A 19,637-nucleotide genomic window follows, 5' to 3' on the forward strand; every position below is an offset into this window, starting at 1 on the left:
GAGAAGATACATGCAGAGGGGTCTGAGTGTTGTCGTGTATATCACAGAAAACTCACCGGCAGGTGCAGCAGGGAATTTGTAAGTCAATTAAAATGTCAGCATTCATTTATAAAATAATAGGGTATAAAACAAGAGAAGAATTACTGTAAGGTAATTCTACGCAAGGTATTAGTGAGAGTGCAACAGGAGTAGAATTTTCATTTTTGTTGCCATGAATGATGGAAAGATGCGTTTGCATTGGAGGCAGTTCAGAAGAGGTTCACTGTACACCTTCCAGAGATGAAGAGTTTGTCATCTGGGGTCAGATTGAGCAGTTCGTACATTCTGAAATTTAGAAGAATGAGAGGAAATCTCATTGAGGTCTGCAAGATGCGAAATGTGATTGATGCTGTAGGTCTGGAGTGGATATATCCTCATTTGCGGCAATCTAGAAGATGATATCGTACTTTTAGGAAAAGGTAGAACAGAGTTTTGCTATAAAAAGTGTGACGAGAACATTTTTCTCTCTGTGTTCCTCACTGCCGCAGCTTGCAATCGATGCTGGGACACTGAGGACATGAAGGAATATGTGGACTGGTCGGGAAAGTGGAACTGAGGACGAGGTGACGTCAGCCGTGTTTGCATTAAATCGCAGAGCAGGATTAAGGGGCTGAAGTGCCGACTGATAGTCGTATTTTTTACTCAGCCCGTCGAATAGTCGACTCAGGCATTGGGGAGGACTGGTAATCAGACAGGAAGCAGACACTCGGGATAAATCAGTTTTAATCAATTTGACGGAATGCAACCAGTGGAGTCACAAAGTGAACAGAGCTGGTCCGTCAATATGTGCCATCTATATCAATCAGATGGAGGAATGGGACAAATACACTGTAACTGTTCTGAGGAAAGATAACCAGACGCGAAACGTTGTCCGTGATTTTTATTCACAAATGCTGCCAGAGCTGCTGGCATTCTCCAGCAAATTATGTTTTTCTTGAAGTTGTTGTGTGCACTGTAACCGCTATTGATGATGACACGAATATAAGAAGGAAACTAAATTAAGAAGAGAAGGTGGAGAGTCTGCAGATGAATTCACACAGATAAAGTCAATGGGTAAGCATTTAGCAGGTGATACGTGACGGGAAATGTGAGCGGTCCTTTTTGCTGGAAGAATGCAAGGCAGTATGTTACTGAAATGAAGAGAGAATGCATTACAGCGCAGTACAGGCCGTTCGATCCCAGACATTAGCGACACTTTTGCACTGAAGGGTTCAATCTTACACTTGCAGATTTCGTAAGTGTTGCTCCATCGCCATGAAGGTCTGCTCCCTGATGTTCCCAATAGCCCATTGTTCTCAGTGCACACTGGACATTTTCAAGAGTTTGGTTGGCGATGGGGATTGTTGAGGGGAAGATGTTTAGAGCTGTGTATCAAGTGGACAGACTCCATCACCAGGCCATCCTTTATTTCTACTCGGCATCCGAAGACGATGGGACCGGTTGACTGATTCCGAACAAAGCGACTGAATTGCTTCATCAACATGATGTACTGTGCATGGTCACACTTCACATTAATGTTCGTTCAGTTTCTCTACCTCTCGCCATTGACATGCTGATCCCAAAGAGCCATATACATTTGGGGATACCTCCGTACAAAGTCAACAAGGGTACACCCGGCAGGTCCCTTCTGATTGTGTCGTCCACTATCTATAAACTCCATCATCGAATGGTGACAGTGATGTTGATATGCAGGGAGATTGTGGATAGATCACCAACTCCAGCCTGGGAAGTTCCAGATCATAGAAGCTGAATGGAACTGTGACCCTAAAGCCACAGGTAGCACCATCCTCCCACTGGCGTGTACCTGCAGGTCGTGTGGAATGAGATGACACTGCTTTCGGAACAGTTCAGTGTTCAGTCAGGGACCCCTCACACTCTACTCCTTTGTTAAATGGAGCTTAGGAAGCTGTTCTGGAAAACCCCGTGGCTACTGTAAATTCCTTTCCGCTCGCACTCACTCCGTGGATTGAGAGCTTGCCCTAACTGGAGCCTCTGCTCAATTTGTTGATCACGTTGCAGACTCAGATGCTGGAACCACAATCCACATGCACGGACTAGGGCTGGACTGTCAAATCCTCAGGTCTCATTGAATGTCTGTCGCCACTCTCAAAACACAACTACCGGAAAGGCATCCCCGACACCTGCACGAACATTTCAGTAACAGGGGACAGTCAGAAACCCTTAAGCTACAAGTTCACTGCTTCGTCTTTTACAATGATACATCAGGACCGAATGAGGACATTCAGCCAATTCTAGCCGCTTACCACATGAGGAGATGGAGGGCTGAAATGTTGGCACATATTGCAATGCGAATCCTTTGAAACAGAGAGAGTTGTTGTTGTAGCTGTACGATGTGTTACTGAGAGGACACGTGGACTTCGTTGTCTTGTTTGTTTCAGAAACTGAAGAGAGATGGAAATCCATCAGATACAGTTTAACATCTCATCATAATTCATGGCTTTCTGTATTAATTCTTGTGTCGGGCCTGTTACAGGGTGTCTGGAAGAGACCTTCAACATCTCACGCCTTTGACATGGGGACAGTAGGAGGCCATTCAGTTTCTCAGACCGACCATACAGAAGCTCAACTAGTCAGTTTGTTGCTCAATTACAGAGATTAAAAAAACCCCACAAATGCATCAAATTTGAGGATCTGTTGGTGAAACAGGGAAAAGGCTTTCAGTCAGTCAAACTAGGAAGGAATTTGAAAAGGCCATTAAGTCCCTCGAACTCATTCCACGGGAGCATCAAGGGAGCATACGACTATTGGAGCCTGTTACGCAAGAGCACGAGGAGGACATCCATTTTAACAAATCTGGTACACGGGAACAGGAAACAGTTATTCAACTGCTTGAGACTGAGACACAAGAGAACCGAGAGTTCAGAGATCCCCAAAGATTATACATGAAGATTTGATTCGCTTCCCAACCAGTATGGTAGAATGGAAAGAAGGACAATTGGCTTGATACAACCAGAAACATATGGATGAGTTACATGAGTGAGTCATTCAATCCTGTCCTACTATTCCATAAGGTCATGGCTGATCTGATTGTGAGTGCTCATTCCATTTTACAGGGAAACCCCTCTATTCAGCCTCTTGTTCAATTGTTGGTCGTGTTGCAGACCAAGGTGGTTTAACGATAGTGCCCATGACTCACCGAGAATGGGTTACCAAATCCTCTGAACTCCAGGAAACGATCCCCCGCATTTACACAAATGTTCCTAACAGAATTAGGTCAACTTTAAATAAGAATCCTGGTCCGAATTAGTGACAGTTGAGGACATTCTTTATGGTACTGAGTACATGATCCAAAGGCAGTGACGAACCTAGGGGTTCAGTGGATAGGCAAAAGAAAAAGTTCTAATGAAGTGCCCAAAAGCTTCGAAAACCCCATTTTCGAAAATGGACCATCACGCAGCTCACGAAAAAGTGAAAACAAGCATATGCTTTTAAAAATATTGTTTCGGAGCTTCTTCACTGGGGAAACCAAAGCTCCAAGGTGAAGAAAACAAATGGCTTGGGAAATATACATGGCAGTTATACATATTAAATCTGGACAAGTGCTTAAAGGTCAACAAGTCACAAAAATAAGGCACTGGAATGGGAATAACAAGAGCAATCAGACATTGGAGGATCTAATCAAAGGAATGAGATCATAAACTGAAATAATTGCAATATTAGCAGTAATGGGTAATGACATCACAATTTTGGTCCATCTCACAGAGCCAGCACAAAACACTGGGCAGACAATGATTTATAAAGCAAGACAAGGTATCTGTACATCATTGGGAGCTGTGCACATAAATACCAGTGAATTGATCTGTAAACTTGGCATGGCTAACCTCCCAGTTTGTAGATTTGTGTACATCATCCCAATGCATTACTCGTTAAGACTTTGTTAGATTGCTTCCCAGCATGGGCAAACTTGAAACAATGTTCGAATTGACAGAATACACAGCTCCTATCCATTTACAACTCCATATCTCCATTGTGGCATGACAAAGCGTGCTGTGGGTGTGAAAATCACTGCCAGAGAGAGATGGCGGTGGAATCAGTTCAAATGTGAACAAATAAGAGGGGTTTGGGAAATAGACAGAGAGGGGAAGATTGAGAAACAGTGTACTGGAAGGCTAAATTCACAGGTTTCAGAATGCTGAAATGGAGACTTTCAAATTCATGTTGCAACATAGGCTGGAATTTCCAGGAATGATAGGTTCACGGGATATTGTTGGGAGTTTAGATAGAGTCACAGAGATATACAGCACGGAAACAAACCCTTCAGTCCAACTCAGCTTCTTCGACAAGATATACTTAAATAATCTAGGCCTTTTTTTTCAGCAAGGTAAAAACAATGACTGCAGATGCTGGAAACCAGATACTGGATTAGTGGTGCTGGAAGAGCACAGCATTTCAGACTTGGAAGCTGCCTGAACTGCTGTGCTCTTCCAGCACCACTAATCCACTATTTTTTCAGCATTTCGCCCATATCACTTTGAACTGTTCCCATTCATATACCCGTCCTGTTGTCGTTTAAATGCTGTTATCGTACCGTCTTCCACCACCTACTCTGGCAGCTCATTTCATACACGTGCCACCCTCTGTGTAGAAAAAATACCCCTTTTGTCCCTTTTCAAACATTTCCCTCGGATATTAGATCTATGTTCTCTAGCCTTTGCCAATAGATTTTGTCTATTCAGTTGATCCATGAGCTTCACCCTCCAAGGAAAATAGCCCCAACCTATTCAGAATCCCCCTGTGGCACAAGACTTGGCAACATCCTTGTAAATCTTTTCTCTTTCCTTCAGGTTTCGCAGCATCCTTCCTGGAGCAGAGGCACTAGACTTTAAAACAGTATGCCAAAAGTGACCAACTTCTGTACTGAATGCACTGGCCAATATAGGCAAGCATATCAGACGCCTTTTTCTGTATCCTGTCCACCTGCAACTTCAGTTTCAAAGAACTATGAACCGGCACTCCAAATTCTCTTCTTTCGGCAAACATTGGACCTCGCATTTAAGTGTATACATCTTCACCTGATTTGTGTTTCCAAAAGGCAACTCTTCACATTTATCGAAATTAAACATCACCAGCCAGTCCTTGACCCATGAGCCTATCTGATGAAGATACATTTGTAATCTTTGGTAACCTTCTTCGCTGTCCACTGCACCTCCAATCGTGTTGTTATCTGTAAACTTACTCACTATACCTTCTATGTTCACATCCAAATTATTTAGATACATGTCGAAACTCCGTGGACCCAGCATCGATTTTCGTAGCAAACCACTGGTCACATGCCTCCAGTCCGAAAGGCAAACCTCCATCACCACCGTCTGTCGATTGGCTTCGAGAGAATCGTTTTGTCCAAATGCTTACTTCTTCCTGTATTCAGTGTCATTTAACCTTGCTCACCAGTGTACCATGTGGAAAGTTGTTGAACAGCTTAATGACATGGATATAGATCACGTTCACCGCTCTGAATCACTCTATGCTCTTTTCTACGTCTTCAAAATATCTCAGTCAAGTTCGTAAGACACGATTTCCTCCGCCAAAGGCCACACTGACTGTCCCTAAGCACTCCTTGCTTGTCAATACCCATATCAACTTTATCTGTGGTATTCCCCTCCAACAATTTACCCACCAGTGACGTCAGGCTTCCCGGTGTGTTATACATTGCCTTTTCCTTACTATCTTTCAGATATGCTTTAAATAGAGTCACCACAATAGACAACCTCCAGTCTTCCAGCACATCAGCTGTGGCGATCGATGATACAAATCATTGACAAGAGGCCCAGCAATCACTGTCATGGCTTCCCACAGAATTCACGGTTAGATCTAATCAGTTACCGTGGATTTACGCGGTTTAACATCTCCAGTGTCTCCTCCTCCATCACACCATCATTTTTTCAAGCTATCACTATTTGTTTATACAAATTATATCGCTTCACTATCCTTCTGCACAGTAAATACTGAAACAAAATACTCGTTTAGACTCTCAGTGTCAAGATTAGTGTGGTGATGGAAAAGCACAAGATGTCACGCAACATTTATGAAGCAGGAGAAAAGAGTGGAGGTCCTTGCTCCTCGGGTGCTCGCTGATCTGCGGTGCGTTTCCAGCATCACTCTAATCTTGACCCCGATCTCCAGAATCTGCAGTTCACACTTCTGCCTTGTTTACAACCGCGCCATCTCCAGCAGTTGTACAGATTGACGAACTTGCTGCTCTGTAAGAGAACCTATGCATTCCCTATTTACTCCTTTGTGGGTAAACTATTTTAGAGTCCCTTTCCATAGTGCTTAAATCTATTTGGCAAAGCTATCTCACGTGCACCTTTTCCCCTCCCAATACCGCTCTTAAGTGCACACCTACTTCTTTAAAATCTGCGAATAAGTATCTAACGACGATCTTCAGACCATGTTCATTTTTCAGAACAACCCATGTGCTTCATATTTATTCATTAAGGTAAAAGCTGGCAATCCGTACATCGTCTGGGCTACATGTGAGTCCACACCCACAGCAATGTGTTTTACTCTTGCAGTTAGCAATGGGCAATAAATGCTGGCCTCGCCAATGATACATTCATCCTATCAGTGGATGAAGAAAAAAGTCTTGAATCCTGCTGTCTATACTTGCCATATGCTTTCCTCTTTCCCGTGACTAGACGCTCAGTTATCTAGTCATGCAGCATTCCTGCTCTTCGCCCTAACAAGAACATACTGTCTCTGGGCTCTCAACATCTCTTTTTTGAAGTTTCCCCACTTCTTAGCTGGACCGTTATCTGCGAATATTTGACCTAATCGACTTTTGAAATTTCTTAACCCAATATCATCAAAATTGACCTTCCTACGATTCTGAACTTTAACTTCTACATCTGGTTTATTCTTTTCCATCCCTAATTTAAAACTAATTTGATTAAGACTGCTTGCCCCACAGTACCTCCGCCACCAATAAGATTTCAGTTACCGGCCCTGCCTTATTTTCGAAGAGGAAGTCAAGTTTAGCTCCATCCCTGTGCTGCAGAGTATTGGACAAGCCACTACAGCTTTGTAAGTGGGAATGGGTAGTGCAGAGCTTTCGCCTCGTGGAGCTGAATCGAACATTAATTTGTCTCAGACTCATTTTCATTGATTGTGACATAAGGATCGTCTGCAAGATGCCAGGCTAGTTTCCTGGTGTTTCCTTATCGAATTAACCTCATTAACTAACTGCCCACACCACCAATCCTAACATGGAGTTCACCCCATTCAATGTCTGCCCGATTCTTACAACTATCACCGGTGAGGTACTCACCATCACCCGGATGTCCCGGATATTCCAGGATCCCCAGGAATGGTGCCACATTTATATACAAAAATACACACGCTGTTGAGCTTTTTCAGTTCAGAGCTGGCTACACAGCTAATCCTTAGAAAAGCAGAGAAGGGACAATTACACTACAATTTATTAACACAGGGATGGAGGATCTGGTGAATGCTTTCGAAAAAGGAGAGCTATTCTCTTTCCAGAGCGGACCACACCAACAGACCCACCGAGCATGGTCTGTGATCACACTCAGCGCAGTGCAGTATCTTTGAACAGAAGAAATACCCAGCAGTAAAGGACATGTATCAACAATTTTCCTCACTCTGCCATGACAATGTCCCTGTATTCTCTGTGCCCACTCACAATTCTGGTATACCGTTAACAACACATACACACGAACAAATCTCATTGTTGCATGCAGATCCTCCTCTCCCTTTCTGTCCTGCATGCACAAGAGCACCCAGAATAAGAACACTGCCTGGAAAAAAACATTGTAGACTGACTCCATCAGGACACCTCTGCATTTCTCTCGAACCAGCAACCTATACCAGCACCAACAGCCACTCATTCCCTCCCTCTTTTTCTTCCATTCAAGGAGAAAATGTCGGTAAAAGGACAGAAAGGGCCAAAACGGGTGGAGGAATGCCCAATATTCTTTCACTCAATCCTCCCCCTTATGGCCATGTAGGGTGGACCATGAGATGAGGCAGAGAGGCCCGGGATGCCTCGTGTGATGATTCTGAAGCATCAACGTCCCACCCACCGAGGAAGAAGCAACACTCAGTGAAGGTTAATTCTCACTTTAAAAGCACGTTCACTATCGTTTCCCCAGCACAATTTAGAAGCTGTGGCCCTGTTGCCATTTCCCTTTTGAGTTGACACTGCACAATTGGAATCCCTACGGTTTCTCCGGGCAAAAATGTTGGCATCACAACTGAACATCTCGTCTACCTCTGAGAAATGGAGCACAGAAGTTCCCTTCCAAAAATCATTGTGTAAATTAAGCAGACACTGAAACTAATCTGTGATATTTAGTGCTCTCCCCACTTTTTCGTTGTGTCCCTAGAGTTTGGAAACAAGCCCTTCTGTCGAACAAGTACGCGCCGACCCTCCAAAGAATACCCAATCCAATCATTTTCCGTTAATTTACATTGTATCTCTCATGCACACAACTAACTCATTTTTGAAAACTATGGCAACTTAACATGACCAATTCACCTAACCTGCAGATCTTTGGATTGTGGGAGGGAACACACACAGAGACGTGGAGAATATGACAACACGCACAAACAGTCGTCAAAGGTTGGAATTGAACACGTGTACATGCCAAAGGAAGGCAGCATTGCTCATCACCGATGCAAATACAGCCAATTTTCTTGACATCTTCAATAATCGGTGCTCATGTACACACTGAACACTCTGGTCCTCCATCCACTTTGTCACCGTCCAGCCTCTTTTACATCGTCTTTCAATGTTCTTCTTACAACAGTGTGTCTCCTCACACTGCACTGCATTGGTCCTCATCTGCCATACACCTGAAGTCCACATCAACTTGTCACTGATCTCTTGTTGTTCCACACTGTCCAATACAAACTTTACAATTCTTAGAGGTTTGGTGTGTGCATGTATTGATATTACACGAGAGTCCCATTTCACTCAGAGCAACTGAAATCCTGATATACTGAAGTGCATCATCAGGGAATGCCGCTCATTCATCAGGCAGTTGTGGAGGACACAATGGTAAAACACAGAATTTATAACAAAGGTTTACGGCGTGATGTAACTGAAATTATACATTGAAAAATACCTTGATTGTTTGTTGAGTCTGCCATCCGTTCGAATGCCATGATAGTTTCACTTCTTTCATGTGGAAATCACAAAATTTGATTTGAAAGTTGCATTCTCAGGTTAACTTCAACAATTGAAGTTAGCTAGATAATATGTGGAAAGTGTCCGTCCATGTGTTCTCTGTGCCATAATGTTTAGACTTATTCTAATCTATAAAGTGAGACAACATGGATTCATGCAGGTTTTGAGCAAAGTACAATGTAACTCAGCAAGTTCAAATTCACCCCAGAAACGTATATGTATATGTGTGCGTGCGTACGTGTGTGTGTAGGAGTGTCTGTGTGTGTGCGTATCATGCAATGAACATCGCCTGTAGCAGCACATGAGCCCAAGGTGCTGCTTGAGGCGCTCCCTATGGGTACGGACCTTAACTATCAGCCTTTGCTGTGAACAATTTTCGCTGCTGCTTGTCCCGAAGTCCGCCATGGAGGTTGGTCACCCAAAGTCCGAGGTCGAATGTCCTGGATGGTAAAGTGATCCCCAACTGGGAGTGAGCACCCCTGCCTGTTGATTGAAGTGTGTTGCCCATTCTTCTGTTGCCGTCGCCTTTGTACGGCTTCCCCAATGTACCATGTCTCAGGGCATCCTTGCCTGCAACATATAATATCGACAACGTTGGCTGAGTCACGTGAGCACCTGTCACGTACCTTGTGGGAGGTGTCCCCACATGTAATAGTGTTGTCCATGTTCACACTCTCACGTCTCGCAGCGCTTACCGTGACAGGGTTGGATGGAATTGTTCTGAAAGCCGGGCATCTTGCTTTGAAAAATGATCGATTTGGGGTTTGGCAGTTGTTTAATGTCAAGCAGAGGAGGTGTGGGGAATGTCTTGGCGACGGGCTCATCATCACTGATAATGCGTTGTAGGTCACGAAGAACGTGGTTTAGTTTTTCAGATCGTGGGAAATACTGGACAAAAAAGCGTAACCTGTCGGCTCCACCTGTCTGTCTCTTGAGGAGGTCTTTACGGTTCCTTGCTGTTACACGTCGGAACTGGCGGTCCATGAGTTGAGTATCATACCTCGTTCTTACGAGGGGACCCCGAGTACTTCCAGGTACCTGATGCTGACTCCAAATGCACACACTCTGTTGGTGTCTTCTTTTGCACAAATGCTTAAAATTGGGTAGTCACTTCTAAGAATACAGTATATTCAATTTAAAACTTTTATCATGAAACATGAGCAATTTTATTTTCAAAAATACATGTACAAATAGTAACATGCCTTCAATTTTAAAGTGAAGTATTTCTGGTTAAGGAAAGACTTCAGGTGCAACGGAAGCAATGATGCACTTGCATTTGTCAGGGAACTGTGCTGGAGCATACAATCTGGAGACCTCACATGATTCAGCTTGGGTGTTGGATAACATTTCTGTATGTTTCAGCTGAGAGAGGAAGAAAATGAATGTTGCCTCTGCATGAATGGTCCATATTCGATCTCTCGTTCTCTATTCTTCCTCTCAATGAAGTGTGAAAACTGAAAACCCTTCTTTCATCTTTACCACTCATGGAGGATTCCTGTCGATGATTCATTGGAATTTCCAAATTGTCTGAAGCAATGGATATTCGGCCAAATCCACCTGGTCCAGTAGGAAATCTCATTGCCAACAGCTTGGATTAACAGAATAACTTTCAGCCGCAGATTAATACATGGGCAAACTCACAACGATTTCCCTTTGTCATGAGTTTAGCTATTATTTGGAAATGGTTCATTGACATTGACAATCTATACAGGTGCGTGCCTGTATGTCTGCATCTGTGTGTAATAAGGTACAGACAGGAAGGTTCGGCAGAGACCACAACAAGTTTAGCCCTAATCGTAGTGTCTGGTGGAACAGAGTCAAAGAGTTTCTGCTCCTTAGTCCTTTGTCCTTCTGTTCCAATCATCCCCTTAAAGCTGTTAGACGAGAGTAGCTGGTGACTACTTGCTACCTTTACCTGGTGCATAGCAAGAGATGAGAAATTTCATCCATCAATTCTCTCAAATACCATTTGAAATAATTTGGAGAATTCACGTGAAAAGCAGAGCATGGGTACAAAATACCCCTCTTCTTTCTTTTTCTGGATGGTCCACTCTCTGTAATTTATGCTTCATCTATTGGCCATATTAACGACCCAAATTCACTGTCAATCCAGTGATAGTCCACAGAATCCTCCAGTCTCTCCGACTGCAACATTTCTTAACAGAATTTTAAGGAAAATAATAATAGTAGATTTTCAATGAAATAAAACGATTAGCTAAGACAGAGGAGTAGGCCATTCGTCCGGACCTCAAACGCATTTGTTTTGGGAAATAAGGCAGGGCACGTGAATGAGATGTTCAATTGGGAACTTTTTGACCCGTGATTATAATTCTATTAGTTTTAAAATTGTTAAGTAAAAGGATAGGCGCGTCCACAAGTTTAAGTTATGAGGTGGCACAAGGTCAATATTGATGACATTTAGAGAAACTTCCAAAACCTGACTGAGGAGAATGTTTGCGGGTAAAGGAACGTCTGGGAAATTTCAGAAACAAGATAGTGAGAGTTCAGAGGCGGCTGTTCCTGTTAGTGTGAGGGACAATACTGGCTGGAATAGAAACCATTGGTTGTGTGTAATGTTGAGATTATAGACAAGAGAAACGAAGGAGGCATACGTCAGTTATAGAAACGTGGTGTCAGTGAATTCCTTGGAGTGTAGGTGTTGTCAGAGTATACTTATGTGTAAGACTAGAGCGCAAAAAGACGACATGAAATAGCTTTGACAGAAAAAAAAGAGAATTAAAGGAGAGCCCAAACGTATGTTAATGGCAAAAACTACCGAGGGAGATGACAGCGCCACTTAAAACTCAAATAACCATCTATGTGAGAATATATAGATGAAGAGTTGGGTTTATTAGGTATACCAGGTTTATCATCAAGTTTTCTCCTTTGATGCTGAGACATGAAAAAGCAATGGCGGATCATATCAGGGAAAATCATAAAGCTTTTCAAAGGGATATAAGAGATTTTTTAAAAATGACTCGAGTATGATTAGGGCCAATCAAGTACAGTATTCAGAGGAGATCGGGGAAGCGCTCAATGAATATTTTCGTCAGTATTCACAATGGAAAACGGCAATGTTGTCGTGGAGAATACTGAGAAACAGACTACTGGACCAGATGGGCTTGAGGTACACAAGGAGGAAATTTCAGCAAGGGTGAACTGGTACGGTATGTGATAGCAAGGCCTGGTCTGTGGAGTAGGGAGCTATGACATAGGGGAGTTCCGGCCCTAAAATTATTGAATTGGTATTGAGCCTGGAGGGCACCTTGTTGTGGCAACAATTTCAGAGCTTTCCCGCAGACTGCATTGGAATATCAGGAAAGGAGGAGGTCGTTCATAGACTCCCGACCGTTTGCAAGCAGCCGTTTTGGCCCACCCGACCTTTCAGGCGAGAAACCAACCCAAATGCATATCTGTACCCTATATATACCCCTTATTAATGCAACTAACCTACACATCCTTGAACACTATGGGCAATTTAGCCAGTCACCTAACACGCACAGCTTTGGTTAGTGGGAGGAAACAGGAGCTGCCAGTGTGATCCCACGCAGATATGGGGAATGTGTAAATTCCAAACAGACAGCCGCTCGAGGCCGGCAGAGAGCCCAGGTCTCTGGATCTGTGATGCAGGATTGCTAATCACTGGGCCACCGTGCCATGCGTCATTGCATTAGCCTTCCCCATTCTGGACAGGTCTAAGTATCTTCTTAATGCAGTTTTCCCAAGAGGTATACATATCCGTTAATGTGATGAAAAATCGGAAAAAAATACAGCAGATTAACAGCAGTATCCCTTCAGTCCAGATTTTTTTTCATCCCCATTCAACATTATGAAGACCAAATCTCTCCCTTTGCCATTTACTCCTGCTCTCACCCATCCCTTTCTTGTTTGGAAATCTTTATTTCTGTTCAGTGCATTGTCTTCCACAGTCTTACGTCGGATTGACAGGTTCACCAGCCTCTGAACACAGACATGTATTCTCATCTCGATGCAGCGGTCGGCCTGTACCTTATAATATGGCCCGTGTTTTAGACATAACAGCCAGGGGAAATTATCATCCCTGCTTCCAATCTGTCTCACCCTATCAGTGTGTTATATATGTCACTGAGATCTCCATTTTTTCCCAAAACACCATGGACTGCAAACCCTGTCGACGCCAACTCTGCTCACACAACAAGCCTGTTATCCCAGAGATGAATCTGGTCATCCTTCGTTACATTGCTTAAGGTTTGTCCTTGTTTAGGGACAGAGACAAAAGCTGCATAATAGTCGAGATGAGGTCTTAGCAAGGGCCTGTATAGCAGCAGTAAGACATCCTTATTTCTCTACCCAAATCACCTGGAAATGAAGGTGAACTCACCATTTATCTTCCTAACTGTTTTCTGTTCCTCCAATATTACTTTCAGACACTGTTGTACAAGGAGTTCCAGATCCTTTTCAATGTTATGGCTACCCACTTGGTCGAGCTGTGTACACTGGTCAATGTGCCAATGCCATTCCATGTATTAATTCTGGCTTCAGAACTCACTGTCCTGCATGGACCTCGGAGATTGCGCAGATGGAAACGAAAAGAAAAGAACGCAAGTCACTCTACAGAGTAACATTTTTTTCTGCCAATCCCTTTTCAAATGGTATGTTGCTGTTCAATACAGACAAGCAGAACACGAAACATCCAACAGTGAGGCGTGTGGGGCCTGGAGGCGAGATAGGGAGTGCAAATGTGCTGGAAGAGATGACAGAAATAGTGAGGCTGTGTAGGCGCTAGTGGAGTGTCCACAGTTAGGAACGCTTGCATTGGCTGGTGGAGATGACAGATATAACGAGGCGTGCGATATTTGTGTGCGATAAAACATTCCATTTCCCTCGCTGAGGGCAGCTTCACCCCTCAACCTCTGACTCTCAGTAGCAGAAATGCCGGCTGTTTACATGGTGGTCTGCAGAAATCAATCAAGACTCCTTACAAAGTATCTCTGAAACTACGACAATCAGGAATGACAAGGAGAGACAATGTATCATCAAGTTTCGTTCCAAACCACCCACCATCATTTAGGAAATATATTTCTATACTGTCAATGCCATTTTTTCAATTTCCTCTCTTTATAGTATTGTAGGTCGAACTACAGCGGTTCAATGTGTCGGCTCACCACCACCTTCTTCAGAGCAACAAGGATAAGCGAGAAATACCGGCCCCATTACTTTCAAATGAAACATATTTTCCAAACCTGACCAATGCGGGACACTGAGTTCTGTGTGTTTTGATACCGCAAGCGGGTTTTTTGCAGTGAGTACCTTGCTTGTTGTGAACAGCTGAACGGCTATGCTATTTAAATAAACCTGTCAGCAATTCCGAGGCATGATATACATACCTCGCATTACACAGACACTGACATTCACATAACAAATTTCTGAGCTATCAGATACACAGAAACAGTTCAAAATGTGCTCGTTTCGGACTGTAAAATGTTGAAACAAACTGTGACAGTATTGCCACCAAAATGATTGTGTGTGTATATTAGCACATAATATTAGTACAGGGAACAATATGTGTATATTTTCAAAGTCCTTGCACTGAATAATAATTCGATCTTTGGTGTGGTAACGAGACTTACCACTTGAAAGCACTTCCTGAGATTAGTGCGCTATTTTCATCCTACTGTTGACATAAAAGTGAATTGATTAAACTGATGAATTTTGTGCTTACTGGTAAATCGAAAAGTAGGTATTGTCCAAAGATGTTGGGCCCTCAGTTAAGAGACTTTGCTGTTAATGGTTAGAATAATGCAGAAAACATTTACATGGACATTTCTGTCTTGAGGCACACATAAAGTCGTTGGTCTGGGATCATGCTGACCATCAATGTAGATGCACAATTCTGTTTGGATACTGACGTTGTGGAGCTGACATGGGCTGGAAACGTTTGTGAGGGATTCAATGTCAGGCGCCATGTGCCATAGGAGTCCATCATCTTTATAACATCTTCATTCAAGTTTCTGTCCAAGGTGCAGAATTACAGAGCTTTAGTTGGCACATCAGATGTTATAAACTTGTAAAACATGCTTGTAGTGGTGATGGTTAGAAATGTTTAACTGAGTTTGTATCAGCACTGAACCCTATTCTAGTCCACTGGCCTATTGATGCATTTCCCAGGTGTTCAGGTATGTCTCTAACTACTCTGTTGTGAGGGATTGTGTGAATAACTGTCAGCTACAGTTTAGAAGCTGTCTGGACAGATTTTGTACATAGCCAATGTTTCGGAGATTGTAGTCTGGCCAAGTAGCGCTGTGTCTGAATTGAAGGGGTTTGCATGCCATTTTCAACATACTTGCTGACTGCAAGATGTTCGCGCATCTGAACATGATTAAGCTGATTACTGTGGTTGCTTAACTGTGTAATAATTAGGTCTATATTCTTGGAATTATTGTTCACTTCAAATGTTTTTAACTGAAAACAATGAAGTTTGGTTTTATTGTAAAATATGTGAGAAATAAAGTCATATTAACTGTTTATTGTGGAAAAAGGTTAATTGACCTGCTGCATATTTCCCACATACTAATCAAGCAACAGTCAGACATTACCTGCATAGCAAAGATTCTGTGAACAGAACTTTGTCCAAGTCAACATCACCACCCTCTCTGGTAAGTTCTATCCCACTGACAGGACAGAGCCAGGAAGAGGGGTATAGTTCCTTGGTACATAGTCAAGATAGGGCTCAGCATTAATATTGAATGCTGTGGCTGCCTACTATTCTGTTATGAGGGAGTCAATAAATGGGAAGCATATGGTTGAGCTCATCGTCTCCAATCAGATTGCTGCAGATACACCGCTCAATTTAATATATCAGTAGGAGTGGATATGGAACAGTCCGTTTGAGGAGGAAGGGTCAATTTCACGTTTCGTAGAACCTCCACCATGTTATGGAACAACATGTATGCTGAATGGGGCATACGTTAAATAGATCAAACAATTAATGACGGGGTGTCCATGAGGTACAGTTGACCATCATCAGCAGCACAATAGTATTCTGTACAACGTATACAGTATGCCACCACACGGCCCAACACGTCTCCCAGTCTAGAGTAATCATTCCCAGGGGTCCACCTTCGTTCAATTAAGGGCATTGTGAGTGCAGAAAAACATGCCAAGAACAGCACCAGCCATACCTAGATATGAGGTGACAACCTAGAGAAACCCATATTGTCTTCAGCTGCAAAACCGATGACTTGCGTGTTCAACAGCAGAAGTGGCAAGTGGTCCTAATCTATGTCTGCGGTCTAGCCACATGCATCAATAAAAAGAAATGGACAATAAAATAGGTCATTGGAGGCGGAGTCTGTTCTCCAACAACGAAATCCCCAGTCATGGGAGAGCGCAGGACATCAGGACAAAATGCAGTTGATGCATTTGAAGCAATCTACAGCCTGAAGAGCTGAGCAGATGATCCATTTCGGCCTCCTTCGGTTGGACTCAGGTACAAAGATGTCAATCTTAAAGCGATTCGATCCCTCCACACCATGATACAAAATGACTGGAGACACTGGACAGTGTGATTTGACTCCAGAAAATGCCACATCTCTCGCCATTTAATACATTCCAGTAAGAACACTGACATCCGACAACAATGTGATAAACTGCCAATGTATTGCATGTAAACATGAAGCAGGGCACTTGCATTGTAGCCAGTCTTTGACACATGGTTGTCCGGTCTATCATGTAAATGTGAAGTCGGGTGTCAGCAATAATGTGATGAATCTGCAATAACCTGTTCAGTGGCGGTCAGTTCGTGCCCTGTTCTGCATTCTCAGCTCCTAACCCAATTCCAAGCAGAGTTCTAAAGATTGGAATTCCAAAGACTGGAATTCCAAAGTGGCAGTGAGAGTAATGACTCTTAACATCAAACACCATTTAACAGGCTGTGATAAAATGAGCCTGAGTAAAATTACAGTAAATCAGAATCTGCGGAAGTCCTCTCCTGGTTGGAATTATCATTAGCAAAAAAATGTTGTTGTTCGTGTCAGTAATTCGAACTCCAAGTCAGCGCTGCAGATGTTCCTCAGAACAGAGAATGGCCGAGGATCAACCATTTTCAGCTGCTGCAATGGCCTTCTCTCCATCGTAAGTTCAGACGTGGGACTGTTCACTTGTTATACCGCTCCTGAAACAGTCCATATTCAAATGCAACAAGATCTGGAACACATTAAGGTTTCGTCTGACAGTTGGCAAGTAATATTTACGACACACAAGTCGTAGACACTTTCGACAATAAAGAAACAAACCGTCCTTCTTTGATTTTCAAAAGCATTACCGTCAGTGTGTCCCCACCACAGTGTTTATCAGCATCCTGGGTGATACTATTCATTGGACATTGCACTGGAATAGTCACATAAATGACACTGTAATCAAGGGCATGTCAGAGACTAGGAATTCTGCAGTGAGTAACGCACCTCTTGGATTATATCCCAGGGATAACCAAGGACAAAACCAAACCAATTCCTTCATATCACGTCCATGTACAATCATACCCTCCACCAAAGATGCTCAGTAGTAGCAGTTTATTCAATTCAAAAAATACACTGCAGAAGGGTTATTTGGCAGCACCTTCGAACCTCACCGCTGTCTAGAAGAAAAGGGTCAGCATGTTCTTCGGAAAACCAGTTATCAGCAAGCTCGCTCCTTCAGACGTTCAAATGTGATGAAGTTTGCTGCTGAGTTTAGCAACTTCCAACTCCTCGGATCATAAAATCAGTCCAAGCGCAACAAGACTTGGACAACAGTTAGGCTAGCTAGCCAAATGACAAGGAACATTTTTGCAACACGGACGTCAGATGATGACCATTGTAAACCATCTCAACGTCACCAGTCAACATACAAAGGTATTAGAATTGTTGAACCCATTGGCACTATCATTCTGAGGTGTATCCAACACAATATAGCAGCTCCAGTTATAACGACAGATAAGAAGCTTGGAATACTGTAGCGAGTAAACCACTGAATGCAGAACCTTCTCTCATAACCTCTTTAACAACTTTTCTGCCACATTCCCAAAGTGTGCCCACTGTCTATCTTGCCTACTCACTCACTACCATTCTACCAGCTGTACCCGCACTAATAGCTGTGACAACCATTTTGATCTCCCTTAATAAACTTGGTAACTCTATCATTCCAGAAGGACCAAAGGAACCCTTCTCCAATAGGACATAAACAGCTAAAAGTGAGAGAGGGCTGCCCAACATTCTGCTCCCCACCCCCGAACAGCGCAAATATCCTGTCCTTTCAACCATGAGGCGCTGAATGACTATGTCCACACTCCCGTACTGGGATATGAGACTCCCCTTGGCTCGTTGTGCCGGGCGCCTTGACTGACTGTGGACAATAATATTCAGCTTCCTCGTTTTGTGTCTGCGACAAACAACAAGTCAATACATCAGTCGTGCGAGCTCGATTGCTCTTGCTGAGGTAAAATACTGCTAAAGGCTGGGTTATATAAGCCAGTTATTTTGTGAGTATTCAAGCAAACTCAAAGCGATGATTTACAAACACGCAGTGAGCTGCCCAAGAGGTGCAGTCCATACAGTAGTTGTGAATCACTGAGCACAGCATCCTTGCCGCAGTACTGCAATGAGATTTGGCAGTTGGCAGTGCACACTGAGCTGCAGCATTGAAGTACAGAAGCATACTATCAGTGGATCGGAGAAGTGTGGTGATGGCATGGGAAGACTGGCTGGTAACAGATGCTGGCATTGGTGGGTGTGGAGTACAGGCAGCTTCTGTCTGTGCAGTGACCCCGAGACCTCGGTGTCCAAAATAGAAATCCACAGGAGAGAGGGGCAAGATGAATTCGCCAGTTACCAGCTCTCACTTTCATTTCAAATTATCTGTTTTGATATTCCCAACAGTCAGATGGGGATGTGAGGCTGCAAATGAATGAGGTGTGTTCGTCATTAATTTGGCTGTTGATCATTAGTAATCATTCAGTCACTAAATCCAGAAAACATTTTGTCAGACACACATTAAACTTCCTCACAATACCTGTCACTGCTCTGATTCTAATTGTTCGCCTTGTTTTTGTTTCCTGTTCACTTGAGTGAAATATATTTTCTGGTCAATGAATTGAGACTAAGTCATATTAAAACTCCAGCTCTCAGTCTAGCTTTGTCCCTTACATTACTTACGCTCGAATCAAATAAATGATGACCACTATTGTCTAAATGCTGCACTTTTTCTTTGATTCGACAGTTGGTAGAGAATGTGGCTGGCGTTACCTGAAGAATGCCATGGTACTCACATCTGCTGCTGTGTGTCAGTGGTGGAGGGAGAGAGTGATTGTGCATGAGTCTGTTCAAATGGGCTGCGTAGTCTTTCATTGTGCCAAGCTGTTTGAGTGGAGTTGAAGTTACACTCATTCAGATTAATGGAGATTATTCCATCCTCT

Source organism: Chiloscyllium punctatum, chromosome 43, assembly GCF_047496795.1.
Source record: "Chiloscyllium punctatum isolate Juve2018m chromosome 43, sChiPun1.3, whole genome shotgun sequence".
Taxonomy (NCBI): Eukaryota; Metazoa; Chordata; class Chondrichthyes; order Orectolobiformes; family Hemiscylliidae; genus Chiloscyllium; species Chiloscyllium punctatum.